The sequence below is a fragment of the Danio rerio genome, chromosome 17, assembly GCF_052040795.2.
Source record: "Danio rerio strain M-AB ecotype USA chromosome 17, GRCz13ab, whole genome shotgun sequence".
NCBI lineage: Eukaryota > Metazoa > Chordata > Actinopteri > Cypriniformes > Danionidae > Danio > Danio rerio.
The window spans coordinates 39,815,136-39,822,500 of NC_141037.1; the positions used below are offsets into that span (position 1 = coordinate 39,815,136).

Genomic DNA, 7,365 nt, shown 5'->3' on the forward strand with positions numbered 1-7,365 from the left:
CTAGAGCCACAGCTACCTTATACTCACCAGCTATCAAGTGACCCAAGTGTTACTTACCATGTGAGAGCATTATCTAGTGTGTTTACACAGTATAAGGGAACCAGTGTCACAAAGTCATACCTGGAGGGACTGAAAGAAGTAGCAAAATTGAGTGGGACTGATTTTGAGATTGTCTTGAGCCAGATGCTGTCACAAATGACTGCTGAGCTTACTCCAACGTCCGCTGACACAGAGGCTGATGACGAGGATCTGGATGAACCGCAAGCTCAGGTATGTCCTGAAGAGAGTTTTACCCCAGCCCCTGTCAAAATTAGTCAACCAGATGACTCACTGTCACAGCATACCTCTGCTAAACCAAATAAGCCCCCCCTCTTAACCTCTTCAGAGGTGTTAAATCCACCTGAGGTTCAAAAACTCGTAATTGAACATGTGGTGAGAACTGGTGAAGTGGCTACTCAAGGACTTATGCAGCAAAGGCTTAGGGTATTTTCAGGAAAATGTCCCAGACCCGGAAGTGAGGTCGATTACGACACTTGGCGCTCCAGTGTAGAGCTAATGCTGAAAGATTCCACCTTATCTGATTTGAACGTATCCAGGAAAATAGTAGACAGTCTTTTACCACCCGCAGCAGATGTTATAAAACATCTTAGCTCTGAAGCTCCATCATCAGCTTACCTTCAGTTGCTGGATTCTGCTTTTGGAGTTGTTGAGGATGGAGATGAACTCCTTGCAAAGTTCATGAATACTCTGCAGGATGCTGGTGAAAAGCCATCTACTTACTTGTACAGATTGCAGACAGCTTTGAGAGTGACAATAAAAAGAGGTGGTGTCTCACCTGAAGAAGCAGATCGGCATCTTCTCAAGCAGTTCTGTAGAGGCTGCTGGGATAATGATCTAATTACTGACCTGCAGCTAGAGCGAAGGCGTAATAATCCTCCTTCATTTGGGCAGCTTCTACTTATGTTACGCACTGAAGAAGACAAACACACCGCAAAAGTCACTCGTATGAAGCAGCATCTTGGGTCTTCTAAACCAAGAGCAGTAATGCACTCGCAAAGGACGTGGGTTTCTTCTGAGGTGGAGCAAGGAGAAGTTTCAAACATGGTATCACTTGCAGCTGAAACTAAGGAGATCAAGAGACAGATAGCAAAACTACAAAGTCAGTTGGCTAGCCTTGTTCCTGCGCATAAAACCCAGAAGAAAGCTTCACAGCAAGCAGTAGTAAATAAACAGGACAAAAAGAAGTCAGATACTGCTAACCAGTTTACTAGGACTTCAGTTAGCCAAAGACAAAAGGACAGGCCTAGACCATGGTACTGCTTTACCTGTGGTGAGGATTGTCATATTGCATCCTCTTGCACTTCTGAGCCAAACCCCACACTTGTTAATGCCAAGCGTAAACTTTTAAGAGAAAAACAGCTACTATGGGACTCTCAGAACGCCAACTCCAACCCTGATTTAAACTAGAATCAGTCCTTGTTGTGGGACAGACAGGGGCTGAGTTGGAATCACAATGTCCCAATACTAATCATGTTTTTGAAAAAAGTCAGGTTTCTAAAGTGCAAAGCACTAGCTTGCCAAAGGGGTTAATAGGTGCTATGAGCATTGCTGAAGTTACTATAGCCAATGAAAAATGCAGCTGTTTATTGGATACAGGCTCTCAAGTGACAACAGTTCCAAAGTCCTTCTATGAACAGCATCTCTCAGGATACCCAATTAAGTCCATTGATGATATCCTGGAAGTAGAAGGCGCAAATGGTCTATCTGTTCCATACGAAGGCTACATAGAAATGGGAATTACCTTTCCAGAAGAATTACTAGGAGTGAGCGTTGAAATACCTACAGTAGCCTTAGTAGTTCCTGATGTAAAAGCTCACAAACAGTCAATGGTTCTTATTGGGACAAACACCTTGGATGTTCTCTATAAGAAGTATTTAAGTGCTGATCCCCCAAAATTTCAACCTTGTTCATATGGTTACAAAGTGGTACTTAAAACTCTTGAAATAAGATGGAGACAAAACACAAGTGGTGTTCTTGGCCATGTACGATTGAGGAGTCGAGCACCCAAAGTTTTAATGGCTGGTCAGACTGTAGTGGTGGGAGGTTCAGTTTCAAATCCATGCAGAATAGATCAGACTATACTTGTGGAGCACTCACCTGATTCGTCTCTACCTGGAGGGGTGTTTGTCAAGCGGTGTCTTCTTAATCAGCCTGAGAACCAGATGAATAGTATACCAGTTGTGCTTACCAATGAGACAAATCATAACATTACTATCCCACCCAGATGTGTGATCGCTGAGCTCCATGCTGTGGATTCTTTACAGTCTCTTTCAAAAACTTCCAATAGTAATGGAGAGGGTGATTTCACTCTGAACTTCGGTGATTCCCCCTTACCTCAGGTATGGAAGGAGCGCATTTCTAAAAAACTCAGAGAAATACCTGAAGTGTTCAGTCATCATGACCTAGATTTTGGCCACACCCAGAAAGTGAAGCATAGCATTAAATTGCACGATGAAACTCCCTTTAAACAGAGGGCACGACCTATTCATCCACAAGATATTGAGGCAGTTCGTAGGCATCTACAAGATCTTCTTGCAAGTGGAGTCATCCGGGAATCAGAGTCACCTTTCTCTTCCCCAATTGTGGTGGTGAGGAAGAAGAATGGGGATGTACGTCTATGTATAGATTATCGCAAGCTGAATATTCAAACAGTGAGAGATGCCTATGCATTGCCGAATCTTGAGGAAACATTCTCGGCTCTGACAGGATCTAAATGGTTCTCTGTCCTCGATTTAAAGTCTGGGTACTACCAGATAGAAGTGGATGAGGCAGACAAACCCAAAACCGCCTTTGTCTGTCCGCTGGGATTTTGGGAGTTTAATCGCATGCCACAGGGTGTGACGAATGCCCCAAGTACATTCCAAAGATTAATGGAAAAATGTATGGGGGACATTAATCTGAAGGAGGTACTTGTTTTCTTGGACGACTTAATAGTTTTCTCAGACACATTGGAAGAACATGAGACTCGACTATTAAATGTCCTGTTTCGTCTAAAGGAATATGGTCTGAAACTCTCCTTGGAAAAATGTAAGTTTTTCCAGACTTCAGTCCGCTATTTGGGACATATCGTGTCAGAGCATGGAGTGGAGACTGACCCTGAGAAGGTCCAAGCTTTAAAAACCTGGCCTGTACCTAAAAACCTAAAAGAACTTAGGTCTTTCTTAGGCTTTGGGGGATATTATCGTCGTTTCATCAAGGACTACTCTAAAATAGTGAAGCCACTTAATGATCTGACCTCAGGATATCCTCCGCTAAGAAAGGGTGCCAAGAAGTGTAACAAAGGAAGCCAGTACCATAACCCAAAAGAGTCCTTTGGTGATCGATGGACGCCTTCTTGTGAAGAAGCATTTCGAACCCTTATAGAAAAACTCACTTCTGCACCTATTCTGGGATTTGCTGACCCCAAACTGCCTTATTTTCTCCACACTGATGCAAGTACAAAGGGACTAGGGGCAGCACTTTATCAAGAACAGGATGGGCAGATGCGTGCAATAGCATTCGCAAGCAGAGGGTTGTCTCACAGTGAGTCTAGATATCCTGCTCACAAACTTGAATTCCTTGCCCTAAAATGGGCAGTGACTGAAAAGTTTAATGACTACTTATACGGTAACCATTTTACCGTTATTACAGATAGCAACCCTTTGACTTATATCCTCACTACAGCAAAATTGGATGCTACAAGTTATCGATGGCTGTCAGCTCTTTCCACCTTCTCTTTCAAATTGCAATACAGAGCTGGCAAGCAGAATGTAGATGCGGATAGTCTCTCAAGGAGACCCCAGGAACCCATTCCTGAGACTGCTTGGTCCAGTAAAGAGCAGGAAAGAATCCATCAATTTGTACAACACCATCACCATGATGCTGCTGACATTGTTAGTGCCCCAAATGATGTAGTTCATGCTATTTGCGAAAAGCACCTTATCAATCAAGACGCAGCTTCTGGGGTTGCACTGGTGGGATCACTTGCACTCCGTCCTGATGCTATACCTGATGAGTATGGAGAGGATTGTAATTTAGATGGATTACCTGTTATGCCTTACCTACCACATGAGATTGGTGAAAAGCAGAGAGCAGACTCAGTCCTTCGAGAAGTCATTTTCCACTTGGAGTTGGGGGAGAAACCTTCTCCTACAGTGCGAAAAGAGATTCCAACTTTTCCTCTTTTTCTAAAGGAGTGGAATCGACTTGAGTTGCGAGATGGAATACTCTATAGAAGAAGGCAGGAAAATAATTTACTCACTTACCAACTAGTACTCCCTGAGGATTTAAGACCCTTGGTGATGAGCAGTTTACATGATGACATGGGTCACCTAGGGATTGAGAGGACTGTAGATCTGATTCGATCTCGTTTCTACTGGCCAAAAATGGCTGCAGATGTGGAACGAAAAGTCAAGGAGTGTAGTCGCTGTGTGCTTAGGAAGGCACAACCCCAAAAAGCAGCTCCTCTGGTCAATTTTCATGCCACTAGGCCATTACAGCTGGTGTGTATGGATTTCCTTTCATTGGAACCTGACAGGAGTAATACCAAAGATATCTTGGTTATTACGGACTTTTTTACCAAGTATGCAGTGGCTTATCCTACACCTAATCAGAAGGCTAAAACAGTAGCAAAGTGTCTTTGGGAGAACTTTGTCACACACTATGGGTTTCCTGAACGCTTGCATAGTGACCAGGGCCCTGATTTTGAGTCGCATGTCATCAGAGAGCTCTGTGAAGTGTCAGGCATAAAGAAAAGCCGAACAACTCCCTATCACCCGCAGGGAAACCCGGTTGAACGCTTCAATAGGACCCTGCTGGGCATGTTGGGTACTTTGGAGGAGAAAGATAAAGCCCATTGGAAAGACTTTGTCAAGCCACTTGTCCATGCGTACAATTGTACGAAGCATGAAGTCACTGGGTTTACTCCTTATGAATTGATGTTTGGCAGACAGCCAAGATTGCCTGTTGACCTTGCTTTTGGTCTGCCTCATCATGGGAAATCAGATGTCATTCCTCATTCAGAGTATGTGAAACAGCTGAAATCACACTTGAAGGAAAGCTATTTGCTTGCTTCACAAGGTATGATGAAAACTGCTGAAAAGAACAAAACCAGGTTTGACAAATCTGTCACTCATTCTTCTTTGGAGGTCGGGGATCGTGTCCTGGTGCGAAATGTCAGACTGCGTGGTAAGCACAAGTTAGCGGACAAGTGGGAATCTGAGGTGTATGTGGTGGTAAAGAAGGCTGGCGACTTACCTGTCTACACCGTTCATCCTGAAAACAGTGAAAGTCCCCTTCGTACCCTTCATAGGGACCTTCTTCTTCCTTGTGGTTACCTGCCATTGTCAAACAGTTCAAACCCCTCCCCACCCAAAATGTCAAGACCTAGAACAAGGCAGAATCCAGGTTTCCAACAACCTGAAGAGGATTGTTCTTTCCTTAGTCCAGAAGATGAGGATTATGAGTGGTATGGTGATAACCATCAAAATGTGGAACCATTGCAGTTCTCTACAGTGTATGATGTTCCCCAACCAGTAAAAGGGAAGAGTGTGTCCTTAGCTGATGAATCAGCTGGTCAAAACCTCGGAAAAGATGGAACTCAATGCAAGGAAGGAACTCAAAATGATAAAATACCTGTAACTCCTCCAGTTGACAACTTACCTGATGATCTTTCAGCCAATGATCCTCCAGTTTATAATGCACCTGTACACTCTTCAGTTGATAACCCATCTGATGATGTTCTGGAAGTCTGTGAAACAACTGAGACACCTGGAAAAGACCAACCTGAAACTGATAACAGTAAAGACTTACCCACTCAGAGAGAGAGTAAAGTTGAAGAGGCAAATGATTCAGAAAACTCTGTTTCTTGTGAAAGAGAAGAACAACAATCAGAACAAGAAATACCTCCACTAAGACGTTCTGCAAGGGAGAGAGACAAACCTGAGAGACTTACCTACTTTCAGCTTGGAAATCCTCTGTCTCATGTTGTTCAGTCTCTGTTCCAAGGATTAAGCACTGCTCTTGTTAACTCTCTCAATAGTGTTGAAGATCTGGGTGATTCTCCTATAACTTCTGACATTCCAGCAAACATAGTGACTACCCAACCGCTCAGAGCATGCAAAGGGACTTGCATTGTTTCAAGAGGGGAAGGTGTAACCCCCATAAAATAATGAATGGGAGTAGATAAAACAGATAAGATAGATAAAATAGATAAGACAAATAAAAACAGATAAAATAATAAATAAATATACACCTCATCATCATTATTAAAGTGTTAAAGTGTTGATGCTAAAATAAGTATTAAAATAAAATGTATAAAAAATGTTAAAACATGTATATGTGAGTTATAATTCTCTGATTGGGTGTCAGGCTGTCAGCAGTCTTAAGTCAGCAAATGAGAGCGCTGGATGCTCATCTCCGCCCCCTTGTGGTTGCGGATATTACTAAAGCATCGGAAGAGACACACAGCGTGACAGAAAGGAAAACCGAGTGATTATAAAGTAAATATAGCGAAAATACATTAGTTAAAACTTTTAAAACCAATATAATGTTAAAAATATAAGTCTATTGCACGAGGATGGCGAGGGATTGAGTAGATATATGCTGATTTGAGCGCGATGGATGCATTTTGACTCGGTGAGTTTATCATTAGCTTATTGCTAAAATAATAGAAACATATTGAGTGACAACATGTTGAATGTGATAATATTTTATTAGTTTCATGTTTAAGAAGTGATAGAAAGTTGTATCTTTCTGTTTAATGGAAGAATTATCCATTATCACAAGGTTATAAAACCGCATGGTGTTTTATTATTTACTACAGCTCACAGACATCACTGTGGTCACGTGTACCTGATAGGAATTAAAAAAAGAATACATTAGAAGAACAGGTAACTGAAATTAATGTTATTTGTTATGACAATATTTTTTGTATATGTTTTGATGCTATTTTGTTCTTTATGTATATATTTTTTATCATACTGTAATACTGAATATTTGCTCTGGTCTGTGAAAACAGGCCAGGTTTTTTTTGTTGCTGGATTTTGGAATTCTTGCGATTCTCGGTTGATGGCGAGCCTCCCAAGTGCAGTTTCAGTGGACCTACAGGAAAGGACTGATTTCTAGGGAAAAAGGACACTTGCTTTTTCTACTATTTCCCTTCACTCAAGTAAGAGGATTTGATCCTTAAGACTGTTTCTCTTTTTTTTCCAAGAGGAGGACATTTTGTGAGTACCCAAAAGACAGTTGGAAGTAAATAATTCATTTATTTTATTTTGATCTTCCTGGATTTGAAACTTGATATATTTGGAAAAATTTTATTTGGTT

General features: G+C 41.8%; 1 protein-coding gene across 6 annotated transcripts in view; it reads left to right on the forward strand.

Moving 5' to 3' along the window:
- slc25a21 (solute carrier family 25 member 21) overlaps positions 1–7,365 on the forward strand; it is a 203,191-nt gene that overhangs the window by 124,067 nt on the left and 71,759 nt on the right.